The sequence below is a fragment of the Urocitellus parryii genome, chromosome 4 (assembly GCF_045843805.1).
Source record: "Urocitellus parryii isolate mUroPar1 chromosome 4, mUroPar1.hap1, whole genome shotgun sequence".
Taxonomy (NCBI): Eukaryota; Metazoa; Chordata; class Mammalia; order Rodentia; family Sciuridae; genus Urocitellus; species Urocitellus parryii.
The window spans coordinates 63,172,541-63,192,842 of NC_135534.1; the positions used below are offsets into that span (position 1 = coordinate 63,172,541).

General features: G+C 35.2%; 1 pseudogene; it reads right to left on the reverse strand.

The window, feature by feature from the left end:
• Positions 1-1,466: 1,466 nt before the first annotated feature.
• LOC113191392 (small nucleolar RNA SNORA40) lies at positions 1,467-1,579 on the reverse strand (annotated as a pseudogene).
• Between the last annotated feature and the right edge of the window lie 18,723 nt (positions 1,580-20,302).

Here is a 20,302-nt window from a genome sequence, read left to right on the forward strand (position 1 = left end):
TAAAATGTCTTATTCAGTGATACAACATCACTCCTATCTAGTTCCAGAATATTTTTATCACTTCCCACAAAATACCACACAGCCATTTAGCCGTTACTCCCTCTTTTTCCCATTTCCTATGACCACTAATTTATTTTGTTTCTATGGATTTCCTCATTCTGGCCATTTCATATGAATGGAATCATGCAATACATGGCCTTTTTGCAAATTTTTTTTTCACTTAGCATAAAGTTTCCAAGGTTCATCCACACTGTAGCATGTGTCAGTACCTCATCACTTTCTATGGCTGAATAATATTCACAACATAGATACACCACATTTCATTTATCTGTTCATCAGTTGATAGACATCTGGGTTGTTTCCATCGTTTGACTATGGTGAATAGTGCTGTTATGAATGATGTAGAAGTTTCTGTTTAAACAATAGCACTATTTTACACACCCATCAGAAATATATGAGGGTGTAAATTTCTCCTATTCTCACCAATTCTTATTTTGTTGTGTTTTTAAAAAAATTATAGTTATCTTAGTTGGTGTGAGTGCTGTCTCTCTGTGGTTTTTTAAAAATAATTTTAAATTTGTTCATTGTGGTTTTAATTTGCATTTCTTAGATGCTAATGATGTTGAGGATCTTTTCGTGAGCTTGTTGACTTTTTTGTATATTTTTTGGGGGAGAGATTACAACTGTATTTTTTCTTAAGAGTTTTATAACCGTGTAATATGATGTATTAAGAACTATGTAATGTTATGAACGACCAATAAAAAAAAAAGAGTTTTATAATTGTTTTATGGTTTTAGTCCTTGCCTTGCTAATGCTAGGCAAGCACTCTACCACAGAGCTACATCTTTAGCTCTTAATCTTTTTTTTTTTTTTTTTTAGGTCAATAAATTTTTATTTAAGGAATTTCCCATTGTGATTCCTTTGCTGCCCATGTCAAAGATGCCATTTTTAAACAACTGATGCTTAATCTAGTTGTCTCATCAGCCCACAATTTGGGGGGGGGGCTTCTATTTCCACTTGAATTATGGACAGACACATTAATGACAATTTTATAATTCTCTGTCTAGGACATTTGAGAGTTAATTTCTTCAAGTAATTGACTATAGGCTCACTTTTGGGGTAGATGGATCTGCCAGGTTCTCAATTGCTGCCACCTTCTCTAATCATCAATGAGTTCAAATCATTTTCTCTCCTATTACCACCCTCAGGAATGGTTCAGATGTGGCCTATGCCAATAGGAGAGTTAAACAAATATGATTCAAACATAGTAAATATGTGTTCAACTCCATGTATTTTCTGAAGATAGAAGACTTTTTAAAAAAGCCACTTCTTGTATCACAATATGAAATTGGAATACTGAATCAATATAGCTGAGATTTCTCTCATGACCTGTGCTTTTTATCAACTTTTTAGTCTTAGGACCAACCTGTTTAGTTATCAATATCCCATTACTTTAAGCTGTTTTAGGTATTCCTGCTTATATGTATCATATACGTTCTGGGTTGTAAAAGAGGATTTATTTTTTGCACTTATCTATAAATCTTTGTCCACAAGTCAAACAAAAACACACACAAATGCTACTTCAGCTCTTAATCTTACCTTTAGGTCTTTAATCTACTGAGTTTTTTTTTTTTTCTGTGTGTGGTATGAGGTATCGGTCCAGCTTACTTCTTAGCCTATGGATACTCAGTTGTCCCACCAATTTTTTATTCTTTCCTTAGTGTGTTTCATAATTTTTGATTGAATGTTGGACATCATGTGCAGGAGAGCAGATACTGTGATAGTATTTATGTCTAGAAATGGGCATGTCTCATAGGCTTTGTGAACAACTGAGGTAATTTAGTTAAGAGTTGACCTGGGTTTAAGTTTTATTATTATTATTTTTGGGGGGGCGTGGTGATGGGGATTGAATCCAGGGCCACTCAACCACTGAGCCACATCCCCATTCCTATTTTGTATTTTATTTAGAGTCAGGGTCTCACTGAGTTGCTTAGCACCTCACTTTTACTGAGGCTGGCTTTGAACTCACAATACTCCTGCCTCAGCCTCCTGAGCTGCTGGGATTTTAGGTGTGCACCACGTTACCTGGCTTAGGTTTTATTATTATTATTAATTTTAGTTTTTGATAGTCCTTAATTTATTTCACGTGGTGCTGAACACATGCCAGGTAGTGCCTCACACATGCCAGGCAAGAGCGCTACCGCTGAGCCCCAGCCCCAGCCCAGGCTTTATTATTTTTATAGTTATACTTTAGAGGAATAGATATACTATTAGACATCTGTACCTATAAATTGTAAAAGGGGATTTATTAGATTGCTTTACATGATCACAAGCTGGATAGTACCACAATGGCCATCTGCAGACTGGAGAGCTGAGAAACTGGACACGGAGGCAACTGCTCAGTAAAGAAGCTGGAAACTGGGGCCGGGATTGTGGCTCAGTAGTAGAGCACTTGCCTAGCATGTGTGAGGCACTGGGTTTGATCCTCAGCACCACATATGAATAAATAAAACAAAGATCCACTGAAAATAAATATTAAAAAAACAAACAAGAAACTGGAAACCTTAGAACAAGAACAATGATGCAGTTCCAGTCCAAGGCTGAAGGCCTGGAAGCTTCCTGAGGAGAGTTGTTGTGTGAGTTCATGTTCATGCATGGATGATAGCAACAGCAAAAAATGCACCCGTTTAGGAAGAATGGTGCTTGGCTAGGTAAGCTTCCTTTTCCCTCTGCTTTTTGTTCTATCTAGGCCTGCAACTCATTGAACAGAGCCACCCATATTCAGCATGGAAATTGCTCCCTCAGTTTGCTGACCCAACTGCCAATTGTCTCCAGAATTAACTTTCAAATACACATCCAGGATTGTTCTTTTTTTTTTTTTTTTTTTTTTTTAAGATGGAGAAGTAAAGAAGAGACACTGCTTCTTTTTTTTTTTTTTTTTTAAAGAGAGAGTGAGAGAGGAGAGAGAGAGAGAGAGAATTTTTAATATTTATTTTTTAGTTCTCGGCGGACACAACATCTTTGTTGGTATGTGGTGCTGAGGATCGAACCCGGGCCGCACGCATGCCAGGCGAGCGCGCTACCGCTTGAGCCACATCCCAGCCCCCCAGGATTGTTCTTTATCAGTTTTCTAGGCATATTTCAATCCAGTCAAGTTGGCAAACAAGATTAACCATCACAGTTACCTTTAGTGCATCATATACTTCAGATTCCTCTTACATTACCTTATGATTAGAGTGGAGGCTGAGTTGCTGCAATTTTACAATTTTTTATCTTTCAAAAAATTTTTTTATATATTTTTTATTAATTTTTAAAATTTATGACAGTAGAATGCATTACAATTCATATTACACATATAGAGCACAATTTTTCATATCTCTGGTTGTATACAAAGTATATTCACACCAATTTGTGTTTTCATACATGTACTTAAATAATGATGTCCATCTCATTCCACCATCATTTCTAACCCTGCACCCCTTCCCTTCCCCTCCCACCCCTCTGCCCTATCTAGAGTTTGTCTATTCCTCCATGCTCCCCCTCCCTACTCCACTGTGAGTCAGCCTCCTTATATCAGAGAAAACATTTGGCATTTGTTTTTTTTTTTGGGGGGGGGGATTGGCTAACTTCTCTTATCATTATCTTCTCCAACTACATTCATTTACCTGCAAATGCCATGATTTTATTCTCTTTTATTACTGAGTAATATTCCATTGTGTATATATGCTGCATTTTTTTTATCCATTCATCTACTGAAGGGCATCTAGGTTGGTTCCACAGTTTAGCTATTGTGAATTGTGCTGCTATAAACATTGATGTGACTGTGTCCCTGTAGTATGCTGTTTTTAAGTCCTTTGGGTATAGACTGCAGAAAGGGATAGCTGGGTCAAATGGTGGTTGCATTCCCAGATTTCCAAGGAATTTCCATACTGCTTTCCATATTGGCTGCACCAATTTGCAGTCCCACCAGCAATGTATGAGTGTACTTTTTTCCCCACATCCCCACCAACACTCATAATTATTGTTTGTCTTCATAATAGCTGCCATTCTGACTGGAGTGAGATGATATCTTAGAGTAGTTTTGATTTGCATTTCTCTGATTGCTAGAGATGCATTTTTTTCGTATATTTATTGATTGATGGTATATCATCTCTGAGAAGTGTTTGTTCAGGTCCTTGGCCCATTGGTTGATTGGGTTATTTGTTTTTTCAGTGCTTAGCTTTTTGAGTTTTTTATATATCCTAGAGATGAGCGCTCTATCTGATGTGTAAAGATTTGCTCCCAGGATGTAGGCTCTCTGTTCACCTCACAGATTGTTTCTTTTGCTGAGAAAAAACTTTTTAGTTTGATTCCATCCCATTTATTGATTCTTGGTTTTAATTCTTGCGCTATAGGAGTCTTATTAAGGAAGTTGGGGCCTAATCCCACTTGATGAAGATTAGGGCCTACTTTTTCTTATATTAGAAGCATAGTCTCTGGTTTAATTCCTTGGTCCTTGATCCATGCTTTTTCTATTTCTATAATGCCATTGGGATTTTGATCGGAATTGCATTAAATCTGAACATTGCTTTTGGAAGTATGGTCATTTTGATCATATTAATTCTGCCTATCCAAGAGCAAGGTAGATCTTTCCATCTTCTAAGGTCTTTTTGATTTCTTTCTTTAGGGTTCTGTGGTTTTCATTGTATAGATCTTTCACCTCTTTTGTTAAGTTGATTCTCAAGTATTTTATTTTTTGAGGCTATTGTAAATGGGGAAGTTTTCCTCGTTTCCCTTTTTGAGGATTTGTCACTGATATACAGAAATGCCTCTCTCTCTCTCTCTCTCATTTCGGCGGACACAACATGTTTGTTTGTATGTGGTGCTGCTGAGGATCGAACCTGGGCCGCACGCATGCTAGGCGAGCGCTATACCACTTGAGCCACATCCCCAGCCCTCTCTCTCTCTCTCTCTCTTAAAAAAAAAAATAAAAAAAATAAAAATTGATACTAAAATACATATAAATTGTATCATCTTAATAATTTTATATGTACAGTTCAATGATATTAAATACACTTATATTAATGTTCTACAACCATCACCAGAAAATTGTCATCTCCCCAAAGAAAAACTGAGACTCATTAAGTGGTTGGCTACCTCCCATCTTTCCTTTACTTAGACCCATGCAAGGAAGGTTTGCATCATCCAGTTCTATAACTCTTTCCATTTTATGAAACTATATCTATTAAACAATAGCTCCCTATTCTTCACTATCCCTAGCCCCTGGAAACCACCATTCTACTTTCTGTCTCTATGATTTTAACTATTTAAAGCACCTGATATAAGTGGACGCATAGAATGTTTGTCTTTTTCCAACTGGTTTAGTTCACTTATCACAATGCCCTCAAAATTCATTCATATTGTAGCATATGTCAGAATTTCCTTCCTTAAAAGGTTGGATAAATTTATATATATATAAATTATATGTATACACACACACTCTACTATATATACCACATTTTGTCTAAATGTGTATAAAACATGCTTCCACATTTTAGGCATTGTTAATAGGGCTGCTATTAATTATTTTGAGCATATACCCAGAAATGGAATTGCTGGATTATATGGTAATTGTATTTTGAATTTTTTGAGGCACCATCATACTATTTTCCATAGTGGCTTTACCATTTTATATTCCTATCAAAAATTCCCAAGAGTTCCAATTTCTCCACACTCTTGTCAACTCTTGTTATTTTATTTCCCTTAAAAAAATAGTAGCCATCTTAAGGAGTTTTGATTTGTATTTCCCTAATGACTACTGATATTGAGCATGTTTTTTTTTATCACTGTTTTCATTTCTTTTATTAAAATGTATATTTCTATTCTAATCATATTTTTAAAGCTGAGAAAACTGGTTAATTCTTTATTTTCCTGAAGGTATTTTTAAGATACAGCATCATAATGGCCTACAAACGTTTGCACTTATATGTACTTTGATACATGTTGTTGCATTTGAAAGTCTTGTGTATTGTAACTGGTTTTATACACAAATGTGTAAAACCAGAGAAATATGTCCAAATTACAATAATGTAATTAAAAGATTTAACGGAACAAAAAGTGACTGGCATAAGTTGAGTAGTCAGCCTTCTGAGATGTAATAACATAATTTGAGGACAGTGTAATTTTCATTATAAATAATTGTCATGTACTTGTTTTGTTCATTAAGACTAACATTCTGAACTTCCCTCTCTCCCAATTTTCATTTTATTGTTTAAAACTGAATATTCATTATCCTAGTTTCCATACCTTCTTTTTTATCAAATTTTGCAAAAAATATTGTATTTCCTGCTCTCCTGAAAATTCCTGGTTTTGATGAGAAGACATACCAAGAAAGACCAGTTTTCTATAGATCTCTAACATCACATCTGCATATAAAGTCTGTTGAGCAGGGTCCAGGCATTTCTGTTCCTCTTCAGAGAAATCAATGGCCACATCCCTGAATGTCAAATGGTTCCACTTCCTGGCTTTCAGGTGCTTAGTGTTCTCCCTATTGTTTTTTCTGCTCCTGGGTAGATAGTAACCTGGGGCTCCTGATCTGGGACTAGAAGCCAAGAAACAGATTCAAAGAATCTTGAGCATGTTTTTATGTGATCATTGTTATTTGTATATCTTTGGAAAAATGCCTATTCATGTTTATTGTCCATTTTTATATCAGGTAGTTTGTTTTTGTTGCTGAATTTTAGGAGTTCTCTATATACGCTGGATACTAATCCCTTATCATATATATGATTTGCAGATATTTTCTCCCATTCTATGTTTTTTTTTATTATGTTAATAGTGTCTTTTATTGTGCAAGTTTTAAAAATGTTGTTTAAGTTCAATTTGTCTATTCTTTTGTTGCCTGTGTCTTTGGTGTAATATCCACTGCCAAATCCATTCTTATGAAGCTTTATCCTATGTTCTAGAATTTTATACTTTGCAGTATTACATTTAGTTCTTTGACTCATTTTAAGTTAATTTTTGTATGCAGTGTTAGGTAAGGGTCCAACTTCATTTTTTCCTATGCAGATATCTATCCAGACATTGTAGAAAGACTTGTTGTTTTCCAGTTGATTTATCCTGACACTTCTGTCAATAATTATTTTACCACATATGCAGAGGCTTAGTTCTGTACGCGTCATTCTATTCCATTAGTCTATACAGCCATCTTTATGCTAGTACCTCTCTGATTATTACAGCTTGTAGTTAGTTTTGAAATCAGAAAGTGTAAGTGGTTTAATCTTATTCTTTTTTTTTGTTGTTATTCGAAGTCTCTTGAAGTTCCATATGAAATTTAGGATTTAAAAAAAATTTCTGAATAAAAAACCAGCAAACCATCATTGGGATTTTGAAAGAGATAACAGTGAATCTGTAGATTGTTTGGGGTAGTATTAAAATTTCTCCAATATTGTCTTCCAATCCATGTACATGGGATGTGTTTTGCATTTACATCTTTAATTTTCAATAATGTTTTGTAGATTCATACACTGTGCAAATATAATTGTGTAAATGTTTTTATAACTTTATTTTCAGATTTTTCATTGTTAGTATTTTGAAATTCAACTTTTTAGTGTGCTACTTTGTTGAATTTATTAGTTCTAACAGGTATTTTGGTGTGTGTAGTCTTTAGGATTTTCTAAATATAAACATATCATCTACAAACATAATTTTATTTCTTTATTTGCACTTCAGATGAATTTAATTTCTGTTTCTTGCCTAATTGTTCTGGTTAGAATTACCAGTACAGTACTGTGTTAAATAGAATTGGTGAAATCAGGTATCCTTTCGTTGTTCCTGATCTTAGAGGAAAAATCTTGCAGTCTTTTGAGTCTCATCATATCATTGGGTATGATGTTTACTCTAGGTTATTATTATGTGGACTTCTTCCTATTTCCAGTTCATTGATTTTTAAAATCATAAAAAGACATTGAATCTTGTCTTTTTTGTGTGTCAACTGAAGTGATAATGTGTGGTTTTTCCATCTTCATTTTCTTAATGTGGTATACTTCATTGATACATTTTCATACGTTGAATTATCCTTGTATCCAGGAATAAATCCCACTTGGTCACAATGTATAATCCTTTGAATATGCTGCTGCACTTGGTTTGCTAGTATTTTGAGTTATTTTGCATTAATATTCATAAGTGTGTGTGTGTGTGTGTGTGTGTATGTGTATACACATAATTTTTTTTTGTACCAGGGATTGAACCCAGGGACACTTAACCACTGGGCTACATCCCCAGCCCTTTTTTATATTTTATTTAGAGATAGAATCTCACTAAGTTGCTTAGGGCCTCACTGCGTTGCAGAGGCTGGCTTTGAATTCACAATCCTCTTGCCTCAGCCTCCCAAGCTGTTGGGATTATAGGTGTGTGCCACCACACCTGGCTCATAAGGAATATTGATTAGTGGTTTTCCTGTAGTGTTTTTGTCCTGATTTTGGTATCAAGGTAATGCTGGTCGCTTAGAATGAGTTAGGAGTGTTCCCTCCTTTTCAATTGGGGTGGGAGAATTTGAGAAGAATTAGTGTTAATTCTTCTTCAAATGCTTGGTAGAATTAATTAGTGGAGACATTGAAGGAGGGCATTTTCAGATTTTTAAATTCTGATTCAATTTCCTCACTAGTTACTATGACCTAAATATGGGAAGTCCAAAGGTCTACATGTTAAAGGCTTGGTCTCCAGAGTGGTGGTATTGGGAGGTGCTATGGACTTTTAAGGAGTTGGGCCTAGTGGGATTTCTTTAGGTAATTATGGGTATTCACTCAAAGGGGATTGTAGAATCTTGGTCTCTCTTTTTCTCTTTGCTTCTTAGTTTGAGATGTGAGTACTCCCTCCATCATGAGCTCCTGCCATGATGTGCCACCATCTGCTGCCCTCACCAGAACTGTTGGTGCCATGCCTTTGAACCTCCAAAACTGTAAGCTAAATAAACCTTTTATCTTTACAAATTAATTGCCCATGGTATTTTGTGATAGTAATGCAAAGCTGACTAATCCACTAGTTATAAGTCTATTCATATATTCTATTTTTTGTGATTTAATCTTGCTATACTTTATATTTCTAGAAACTGATTCATTTCATTCAGGTTATCCCATTTGTTGGCATACAGTTGTTCATAGTGCCCTTTTATAATCCTTCCCTGCCATAGAATTAGTAGCAATTTCTCTACTTTCTTTTCTAATTTTAGTAATTGGAGTCTTTTTATTTGTTAGTCCTTTAGCTAAAGGTTTACCAATTTTGTTGACCTTTTCAAAGATCTGATTTTTTGTTTCATTAATTTTTCTTTTATTTTTCTATTTCAGATCACTTATTTCTGTTCTAATCTTTATTATTTCATTTCTCCTGTTAGCTTTGGGTTTAGTTTTCTTTTTCTATTTCCTTCAATTGCAAGTTAGAGTTGTTGATACTGAGATCTTTCTTGTTTCTTAATGTAAGCACTTACAGCTATAAATCTCCTTCTTAGCAAAGCTTTCACTGCATCTAAGAAGTTTTGGCATGTTGCATTTTCATTTTATTCATCTGTATTTTCTAATTTATCTTGTGATTTCTTCTCTGATCCACTGGTTGTTTAAGTGTGTGTTGTTTAATTTCCATACTTTAAAGAATTTCCAGATTTACTTCTGTTATTTATTTCTAATGTCACCTTGTTGTGGGTTAGAGAAGTTATGATATCTGTCTTTTAAAATCTATTAAGACTGAATTTGCAGGCTAACATATTCTATACTAGAAAATAAATGTCCCTTGTGTATGCTATTGTTGAGTGGACTGTTCTGTACCTGCTGTTAGATCTAATTGGTTTACTGTGTTGTTTGACACCTCTATTTCATTATTTTCTAATTGGCTATTTTATCCATCATTTGGAGTAGGGTATTAAAGTCTCCAAATGTATTTCATAGCATTTCTCTTTTTTTTTAAAGAGTTCTTTTTTTTTTAAAGAGAGAGTGAGAGAGGAGAGAGAGAGAGAGAGAGAGAGAGAGAGAGAGAGAGAGAGAGAGAGAATATTTTTTTAATATTTATTTTTTTTTAGTTCTCGGCGGACACAACATCTTTGTTGGTATGTGGTGCTGAGGATCGAACCCGGGCCGCACGCATGCCAGGCGAGCGCGCTACCGCTTGAGCCACATCCCCAGCCCCTTCATAGCATTTCTCTACTTCTCCCTTCAGTTCTTTTGTTCCATATATTTTGATCATATGTCATTAGATGCATAAATGTTATTGATTGCTACATCTTCTTGCTGTATTGAACCTTATATTAACATATAATGTCCTTCTTATGACTTTTTTCATTAGAACTGTATATTATCCAATCTTAGTGTAGTCATCCTGTTCTCTTTCCGTTTGCATTGAATATCTTTTTTTCTATCCTTTAATTTTTAATGTATTTGTATCTTTGGATCTAAAAGGAGTCTGTAGTAGATACCATGTAGTTGGATCATGTTTTTTAATATATTCTGCCAAACTTTGTATTTTGAATGGAGAATTTAATCCATTTACATTTAAAGTAGTTACTGATAAGAAGGGGCTTACTTCTGTCATTTTACTACTTTTTACTATATACTACTGTCTTTTGTGTTTAGTTAATTTTTTTTCATAGTGAAGCATTTAATGACTTATTTACTTTTTGTATATATCTTATAGCTATTTTATTTATGGTTATCATGGACATTACATTTACCATCCTAAAGTTATAACACCTTAACCCTCTCAGTAACACTCCAGTTAGCTGAAGTTATATCAGCTTAGCTTTATAGTACACAAAAATTCTGCTACTTTAAGCTGGACCTGGTGGTGTATGCCTGTAATCCTAGCTCAGGAGGCTAAGGCAGAAGGATCATGAGTTCAAAGCCAGCTTCAGCAACAACAAGGAGCTAAGCAACTCAGTGAGACCCTGTCTCTAAATAAAATACAAAACAGGGCTGGATATGTGTCCCAGTGATTAAGCACCCCTGTGTTCAATCCCCAGTACAAAAAAAAATAATAAAAATAAAAAATTCTGCTACTTTAATAACCTGTTCTTATATTCTTACCTCTTTGGATTGTTGATATAATAAAATCACATTTTTATACATGTGTACCCCCAAACAAGATAATATTTCCTTGAAATGCAAAGTTTCTTAAATAATATAGAAAATAATATGGAATTACTCATCAAATTAATATTCTTTTAAAAAATGCATTTCTTAAATCATGTATAAAACACAAAAAAGTACAGTTACAAATCATTGTTACAATAATACTAGCTTTTACAATTGCTCATTATTTACCTTTATTTAGATTTATTTCTTCATATGGCTTCAAGTTACTGTCTAGTGTCTGTTCAACTCACCCTGTGGGATTTCCTTGAGCATTTCTTGCAGTGCAGGTGTAATGGTGATGAACTCCCCAAGCTTTTGTGTGTGTATATGGGGATTTCTTAATTTCTTCCTCAACTTTGAAGGAAAGTTTTTCTGCATATTGGATTTTTGGTTGACAAGTTTTTTTCTCTTTGCACTTTGAGTACTTCAGCCAACTGCCTTCTAGGTTCCAAAGTTTCTGATGAAAAATCTGGCAGTCTTGCTGAAGATCCCCTGTATGTGATGAGTTGCTTTTCTCATGCTGTCTTCAAGATTTTCTTTGTCTTTTAAAAATTTGATTATAACCTGTCTTGGTAAGGGTATTTTTGAGTTTATCTTCCTTGAAGTTCATTGAGCTTTTTGGATATTTACATTCATGTCTTTCATCAAATTTGAGATGCTTTCAGCTATTATTTCAGTTATTATTACTTAAAGTATTCCTTCTGCCTCTTTCTTTTCTCTGCTTGATGTTGTCTCATAGGTCCCTTGGGCCCTGTTCACTTCAGTCTCTCCAGTGAGTTTTTCATTAAGTTGTATTTTCAGTACCAGATGTCTCTTGATTTTCTTTTAGGTTTCCTATCTCCTTATTGATATTTACATTTTGTTCACACATCATTTTCTTTACTTTGTCTTACTTTGGCTTTTTAAATATCTTTAAAACAGTTGTTTTAAAGAATTTGTCTAGTAGATCTATCATCAGATTTTTTCAGGGACAGTTTTTATCTATATTTAGTTTTTAGTTGTAGTTGAACACAATATCTTTACTTTATTTATTTATTATTTTTATGTGGTGCTGAGGATCAAACCCACGGCCCTGCATGTGCTAGGCGTGCACTCTACCACTGAGTCACAACCTCAGCTGACTTTTTTTTTTAAATTGAAAACTTTACATTTGAATTGAATAATGCTGTAGCTGTGGAAATCAGATTCTCCTTCTTCAACAGAGTTTCCCATTTTGTTTGTTATTTTGACTGCTGTAGGCTACTTCTGTGCCCAGGGTCAGTTTGAGATGTAAACTTAAGGTTTTCCTGCTCTTTTTCCTGGGCACGCTTCGTCACTTTTTAATTTATGCCCCCCACATCTACTACATCTGTGGACTCAATCAATTGTGGATATAAATAAATAAAAACACACACACTTGGGGCTGGGGTTGTAGTTCAGTGGTAGAGCCCTTGCCTAGCACATGCAAGGCACTGGGTTTGATCCTCAACACCACATAAATATAAATAAATAAATAAATAAATAAAATAAAGGTATCATGTCCATCTGCAACTAAAAATAAATAAACACACACACATCTGTATTAAACATGTACAAACTTTTTTCTTGTCCCTATTCTGTAAACAATATAGTATGACAACTGTTTATATTGGTATTACATTGTATTAGGCATAATAAATAATCTATACATGACAGAGTATATGGGAGAATGTACATAAGTTATACACAAATATTATTCCATTTAATATAAGCAACTTGAGCATCCACAGATTTTGATATCTGTGGAGTGGGGGTTCTGTAACCAATATCTCATGGATACAGAGGGACAACTGTATATTCAGTTGGTTTTGGATACCCTAGTCTTGAGTGTCTGGTTCCCAACAGGGGGGAAAAAAAGAAAAATGAAAGGGTGGGGGTAAAAATACTGGTTTTTCAAATCCCCTAGAAGTCACTTTAGCCAGAGGGGACAGTGCTTGTAACAACAGAGAGAGGTGTAACCATGGCCTCTTTTTTTTTAAAAAAAAATTTTTATTAACTATTGATGGACCTTTATTTATTTATTTGTTTGTATGTGGTGCTGAGAATCGAGTCCAGTGCTTCACACATGATAGTGCTCTACCACTGAGCTATAACCCCAGCCTCTATGGCCTTTTTTTATTTCCACCTCTGTGATCAGAAGTAGCGATCAGAGCACAGATATTTGAAGGAAAGCGTCATTTTGCTACTCTGGCTCCAGAAAGCTGCATTCTGCTGCTTCAGGAATATGTGCACAGATGCCTGTCATGGGGCTGAGGAGTGGGGCGTGTATAGCATCCAAGCCTTTTCACCATTCAATTTACCATCCAAGATTTCCCTTGGAAGTTGCAAGCTTTCATTAGACTCCAGAATTCCAAAATAGTTACATCAAACAGATTTTGCCATTGTTAATTGTTGCCTAGGTGGGGAGAAATTCCTGGTGCTTCCTATCTGCTGTCTTCCCAGAATCCTATGGGTATTCACCTCATTTTTTTTCTTTACTGTGTGTGTGTGTGTGTGTGTGTGTGTGATGTTTAAGATGGGGCACATATATACTGTGTTTAATCCCCATTTTTCCTTTTTTTCTTTACTTCATGTAGGTTGTGTTAACTTTTCTTGGGGGGGGGAGGGGTACCAGGAATTGAACTCAGGGGCACTCGACCACTGAGCCACATCCCCAGCCCTATTTAGAGACAGGGTCTCACTGAGTTGCTTAGCACCTCACTGTTGCTGGGGCTGGCTTTGAACTTTCGATCCTCCTGTCTCAGCCTTCCGAGCCGCTGGGATTACAGGTGTGTGCTACTGCACCTGGCAGCTAACTTTTAAAATCTACATATAACTTAAATGATATCTAAATGGGGGCTATGATAGAACCAGAGGAGGAATGTTCATCACAAACAGATCTTAAGTATGGAACAACTTACAGCAACTGAGGGCACTTCATTATGTCTACCTTTGTGAGAGTAAGTTGTTTGGTGCACAGGATAGGTGGTACTATGTAGTGTGATGTTTTTCTCTAAAGTGTAGGTCTGGGGGCTGAGGATATGTCTTAGTGGTTAGAGTGCTTGCCTAGCATGAGGCCCTGGGATCAACTCTCAGCATTACTGAAAAAAAAATTTAGATTTGGGAAGATTGCTTTGTGTTTTTCTTTCTTTCTTTCTTTCTTTTTTTTTTTTTTTTGAGACAGGGTCTTGCTATGTTGCCCAGTCTGATTTTTTTCTTTCTTTTTTCTTCTTTTTTAAAATATTTATATATAACAGTGGAATGCATCACAATTCTTACTACATATATAGAGCACAATTTTTCATATCTCTGGTTGTATACATAGCATATTCACACCAATTTGTGTCTTCATACATGTAATTTGGATAGTAATGATCATCACATTCAACCATCATTAATTACCCTATGGCCCCTCCCCTTCCCTTCCCACTCCTCTGCCCTATGTAGAGTTTGTCTATTCCTCCCATGCTCCCGCTCCCTACCCCACTATGAATCAGCCTCCTTATATCAGAGAAAACATTCGGCATTTGGTCTTTTGGGATTGGCTAACTTCACTTAGCATTATCTTCTCTAACTCCATCCATTTACCTGCAAATGCCATGATTTTATTCTCTTTTATTACTGAGTAATATTCCACTGTGTATATATGTTGCATTTTTTTTATCCATTCATCTACTGAAGGGCATCTAGGTTGGTTCCACAATTTAGCTATTGTGAATTGTGCTGCTATAAACATTGATGTGGCTGTGTCCCTGTAGTATGCTGTTTTTAAGTCCTTTGGGTATAGACTGCAGAAAGGGATAGCTGGGTCAAATGGTGGTTCCATTCCCAATTTTCCAAGGAAAATCCATACTGCTTTCCACATTGGTTGCACCAATTTGCAGTCCCACCAGCAATGTGTGCGTGTACCTTTTTCCCCACATCGCCAACACTTATTGTTTGTCTTCATAATACCTGCCGTTCTGACTGGAATGAAATGAAATCTTAGAGTGGTTTTGATTTGCATTTCTCTAATAACTAGTGATGATAAACATTTTTTCATGTGTTTGTTGATTGATTGTATATCATCAATCTGAGAAGTGTCTCTTCAGGTCCTTGGCCCATTTATTTACTGGATTATTTGTTTTTTTTTTTTTTTTTGGTGTTTAGCTTTTTGAGTTCTTTATATACCCTAGTGATTAGTGCTCTGACATGTGAGGGGTAAAGATTTGCTCCCAAGATGTAGGCTGTCTGTTCACCTCACAGATTGTTTCTTTTGCTGAGAAGAAACTTTTTATTTTGAATACATCCCATTTATTGATTCTTGATTTTAATTCTTGTGCCACAGGAGTCTTATTAAGGAAGTTAGAGCCTAATTTCACATGATGGAGATTAGGGCCTACTTTTTTTTCTATTAGACACAGGGTCTCTGGTTGTATTCCTAAGTCCTTGATTCATTTTGAGTTGAGTTTTGTGAATGGTGAAAGATAGGGGTTTAATTTAATTTTGTTGCATATGGATTTCCTGTTTTCCCAGCACTATTTGTTGAAGAGACTTTCATTTCACCAATGCATTTCTTAGCATCTTTGTCTAAAATATGATAATTGTAGTTTTGTGGGTTAGTCTCTATGTCCTCTATTCTGTATCATTGGTCTACCAGTCTGTTTTGGTGCCAATACCATGCTGTTTTTGTTACTATTGCTGTGTAGTATGGTTTAAGGTCTGGTATGGTGATGCCACCTGCTTCACTCTTCCTGCTCAGGATTGCTTTAGCTATTCTCGGTCTCTTATTTTTCCAGATGAATTTCATGACTGCTTTTTCTATTTCTATGAGGAATGTCATTGGAATTTTGATCAGAATTGCATTAAATCTGTACAATACTTTTGGAAGTATGGTCATTTTGATATTAATTCTGCCTATCCAAGAGCAAGGTAGATCTTTCCATCTTCTGAGGTCTTTCTTTCTTTAGGATTCTGCAATTTTCATTATATATATCTTTCACCTCTTTAGTTGATTTCCAAGTATTTTATTTTATTTGAGGCTATTGAGAATGGGATAGTTTTCCTCATTTCCCTTTTTGAGGATTTGTCACTGATATACAGAAATGCCTTTGATTTATGAGTGTTGATTTTATATCCTACTACTTTGCTGAATTCATTTACTAGTTCTAGAAGTTTTCTGGTGGAACTTTTAAGGTCTTCCAGTCTGACTTTGACCTCTTGGGTTCCAGTGATCCTCCTGTCAGCCTCCCAAGGAGCTAGGGCTACAGGTGCACACCATCTGTACATTTATATTGAAGTCAGTAGCCCAGATTCTGAGAATATTTGCAAGACAGAGATTACTAATATAGATCATGAAACTGAAGTGGACTTTGAAGTAAAGAAAGATGGAGCAGATGGGCAAAGAGAAATGGGGGAATTAATAGATCAGAAGTATCAACAGGGTCAAAGAATTACATGCAGGCTGTCCTAGAACATGTGAACTGGAAAATGGAAGGTACTGGGGCAGAGAGGGATAGGGGCTTTGGAGGAAGTGAAAATTATTGGCAATAAAGTTAGGATGTGACCATGATGCCAGTGATGGAGGTAGGCAGAGGTAGAAAAAGATCACTAAATGTGTGGAGAGTAGGGTGTGGATAGATGATTTATGGGAAGTAGAAGCCACTAAAAATGATGACATATGCTGGGTCAAGAAAATGATATGTGGGGCTTCTTTCTATTAGGAGGATGAGAAATAAACAAGGAGAAGCAGTGGGGGCTCATGGTAGGGGACAGATAGAAAAAACAGTGTCTAGGTGACAGAGTGAAGAAGCTAAGCCAATATTCCATCAGAAGGTAAGGCACTTATGTAGAAGAATTTGCAGAGTATAGAAAGGAAGTTCTGGAGAAGGGGGTGAATGAATGATTGGGATTGGGAGCAGGACGTGAGGTGGTGGGGGTGGTGGTGACCACTGAGTTTCTGACCCCTTGGGATTACCCCAACAGATCTGTGAGGCATGGTGAACAACTTGTAAAAAGATGGTGGGCAAATGGTTCCAGGATTGTAGTTGTAGCTACATTGACTTCTGCACTTGACTATGCTCATGATGACTTCTTCCTCTGCTACCAATTCTATATTCATTCCCCTTGTCAGCACCTCAGTTTATTAGGGTTGACAAATGGGTAACCCAAATCTTTAAAGTCCTTGGCAATTCTGCTATCTAATATTTAAATCATTTAGGACTATAACACTAGAAAAAAATGTCAAAATATAAAAAAAAAAAATGGAAATGAATCTGAGTAAACCACCCAGGAAAAAGGCTCTTCTTCAAATCCATCGATTCTTTTTTTCATACTGCCCTTTCTTGCCTTTTGATTTCTAATCTTTTTTTTGAACCTTTAAAAATATACTTATTTTATTCTTATATCACCTATAATCCTTGGAACACCCAAGCTCCCATTTGTTATCTGCTGACTTTCCTTCATAGTAGTTTTTTTTTTTTCCCCCTTTTGGGGGGTAAGTTTTCCCTGTAAACTCACTTTAACTAGGGCTTGTTTCTCCCATAGGTTTCTTGGTAAAACTGGATTATGGGAATCATTTTACAAATGGTTTTTGTGTTTTCTTCTTTGAGATCCAATAGGTTTCATTGGTCCAGGATCTCCTTTGTTAGTTTTTCAGTTTGACACTAGCAACATTTGTATACTGTGAATTTGGACTACACTGTTACAAAGAGTGACAGTAGGAGTTTCTTCTTAGCTGATTCTTTCTGCTTCTATCTCTTAGTGATGGCGGACTTCATTGTATTTCCCAGGTCAATGAGCAGTGTTCTCCTAGTCTTCATTTCACAAGGTGATTTTTTTTTTTTTTGAAGCCCTAGCACATAGCCATGAGGCCTTTCTATCCCAAGTCTCTGAACTTCTTGACCTCTCCTTCACTTACCCTCTGAATTTTAGGTTCCCATTCATTCCCGGTACTAGGCACTTCCCACTCTTAGTTTCAAATATAATTATGTTAAAACTTTTTGTGGGAAGGAAATTTGCTTGGAAGTGCTCCACTTGTTGTGTACTGGCTAGGAGTCATCCCAACATTCTCACAGGGAAATCGGGGCCTCTGAAAACAAAAATCTGGTCATTTCATTCCCTCAGCATGACATTCAAGGCACTTTCAAATTGGGAAACTTGCCTCTGTAGCTTCATTCCCCACCACTTCCTCCTCTCCTCCACTTCCACATACAGCTTCGACACTGGAGTCACAGTACCTCTTTTCTTTGCTTTCTGACGTAACAGTATTTTAGGATGTGTACTGATGGTTTCTAAATCTGCTGATTCCATAGTTTGCACACTATCAAGATGGGGATTGTGACAGGAGTACTAATGTGCATCTTCTGAGAGCCTATACCCAGACAACAGTAGGTTCATGTGGCACCACCTGAGGACACAGTTGTGTAATGACTTTATTCAGTTAAAAATGCTGTTGAGTGTAATTAGGCTTGTGATAAATTATATACTAAGAATTGACATTTTATGCAAAACAAATAAATAAATAAATCATTAAAAAAAGAACATTAAAAAAGAATTGACATTTTAATAATACTTTAAGAATCCTTTCCAAAAATCTGTTGTTTTTACATTTGTCATAAATTGTTTTATGTCTTTCAATATGATTTTCTTCTTGTTAAATTTATTATAAGTATTTTGAATTTTGAATAGGTAGCACACTAACATAGTTCAAAACTTTAAAAAATAATATAGTTAAGTTTCCCTTCCATTGTTCTCTCTCAATCACCCAATTCCCCTCCCTTCCTAAGGTAGTTTATGAATATATGAGCAAATATATATGCCTGTTTTTTGCAACTGTGAATGTAATGTTTTTCTTTTGTTATTGTCTTTCATTGGATTACTGGTAGAACAGAGAAAAGCAATTGATTTTTGTACATTTATCTTTCATTCAGCCACTTACCAAGTGTCCTTATTAATGCTAACAGATTTTTATTATTGCCTTTTGAATTTTCTAAATATACCATCATATATCTGTAACACAAGATAATTTATTTTCCATTATTCATATGATTATTTTTCCCTAACTGCTTTCTCTTGAATCTTCAAAGCCAGGTTGAATTCTGTCTTATTTCAGACTTAAGAAATAGCTTATGTATTTACAATTTAAAATGTCTGTTATTGGCTTCTGATGATCTATCATATTAAAGTAATTTTAAATGGGTACTTTAATTTTATCAAATCATACTTAATGCTGCAAAGTCTTATCAAATGCTTTTTTTTTAGCACACACAGATATATCTTCTTTCTTTTAAAAAACTTTGAAATAATCTGACTTATAGAAAAGCTGCAAAAACAAATTTCTATATACTCTTCCTTCAGATTTCCCAAATGTTTACTTTTACTTTATCATTCTGTGTATACATATATATGCGTATATTTGTATGTGTATATAAAATTTAGTTTCCTGAAATATTTTCAAATTACCTTTAACTTCTAAATATATTTTCTAAAAATAAGGAACACTTCATTAGTCACAGCATAATTACCAAAATAATACACTAAGATTAATTTATTATAGACATTTAAATATTTGTTCTTGATGTAGTTATTATTTATATTAGTAAATTTCCTGACACTGAGCCTCCTATCGATGAAATAATCTTTATGCGATCACAGTGTACATTTAACTTGATTTTATTTGGAATTTTTGCCTTCTATAGCCACAGGTGAAATTAGGCCTCTTTCGGTATTTTATAAAATTTGCAATTGTGTGGATTTAAAAAATCAACTGTTGAGTATTTTTCCAACTTTTCCCATGGTCTTAAGCAGTTATATAGAGTTAAAAGTTAGAATTTATCTGTATTTGGGGTAGAGTGATGATTATAGCCCCACTCACTATGCAAAAAAGCTCATTAACCTGTATTCTCACAATTTGTGCACTATCCTATATGTGCATTTCAACTTAAAATTTTAATTAACACTTTTTTTTGGCAATGCTGTTATTAAATCCAGGGCCTTGCATGTGCTAGGCAAACACTTTATCACTGAGCTACATTCCCAGTCTAGAACCCAATCAAAGGATAAAATTTTAGTCACCTTCTCAATTACTTCTTTGCTAATCAATTGGTCTCTTCCAACTATGTCTTGGGTCAGTGTTTGCTAGGATATTATCCATCTGCTCTGTTTTCAAATTTATTGCCTTAAAGCTCTTTTAAAATTGTAATTCTTCTCTTGCTATACAGCTATGTCTA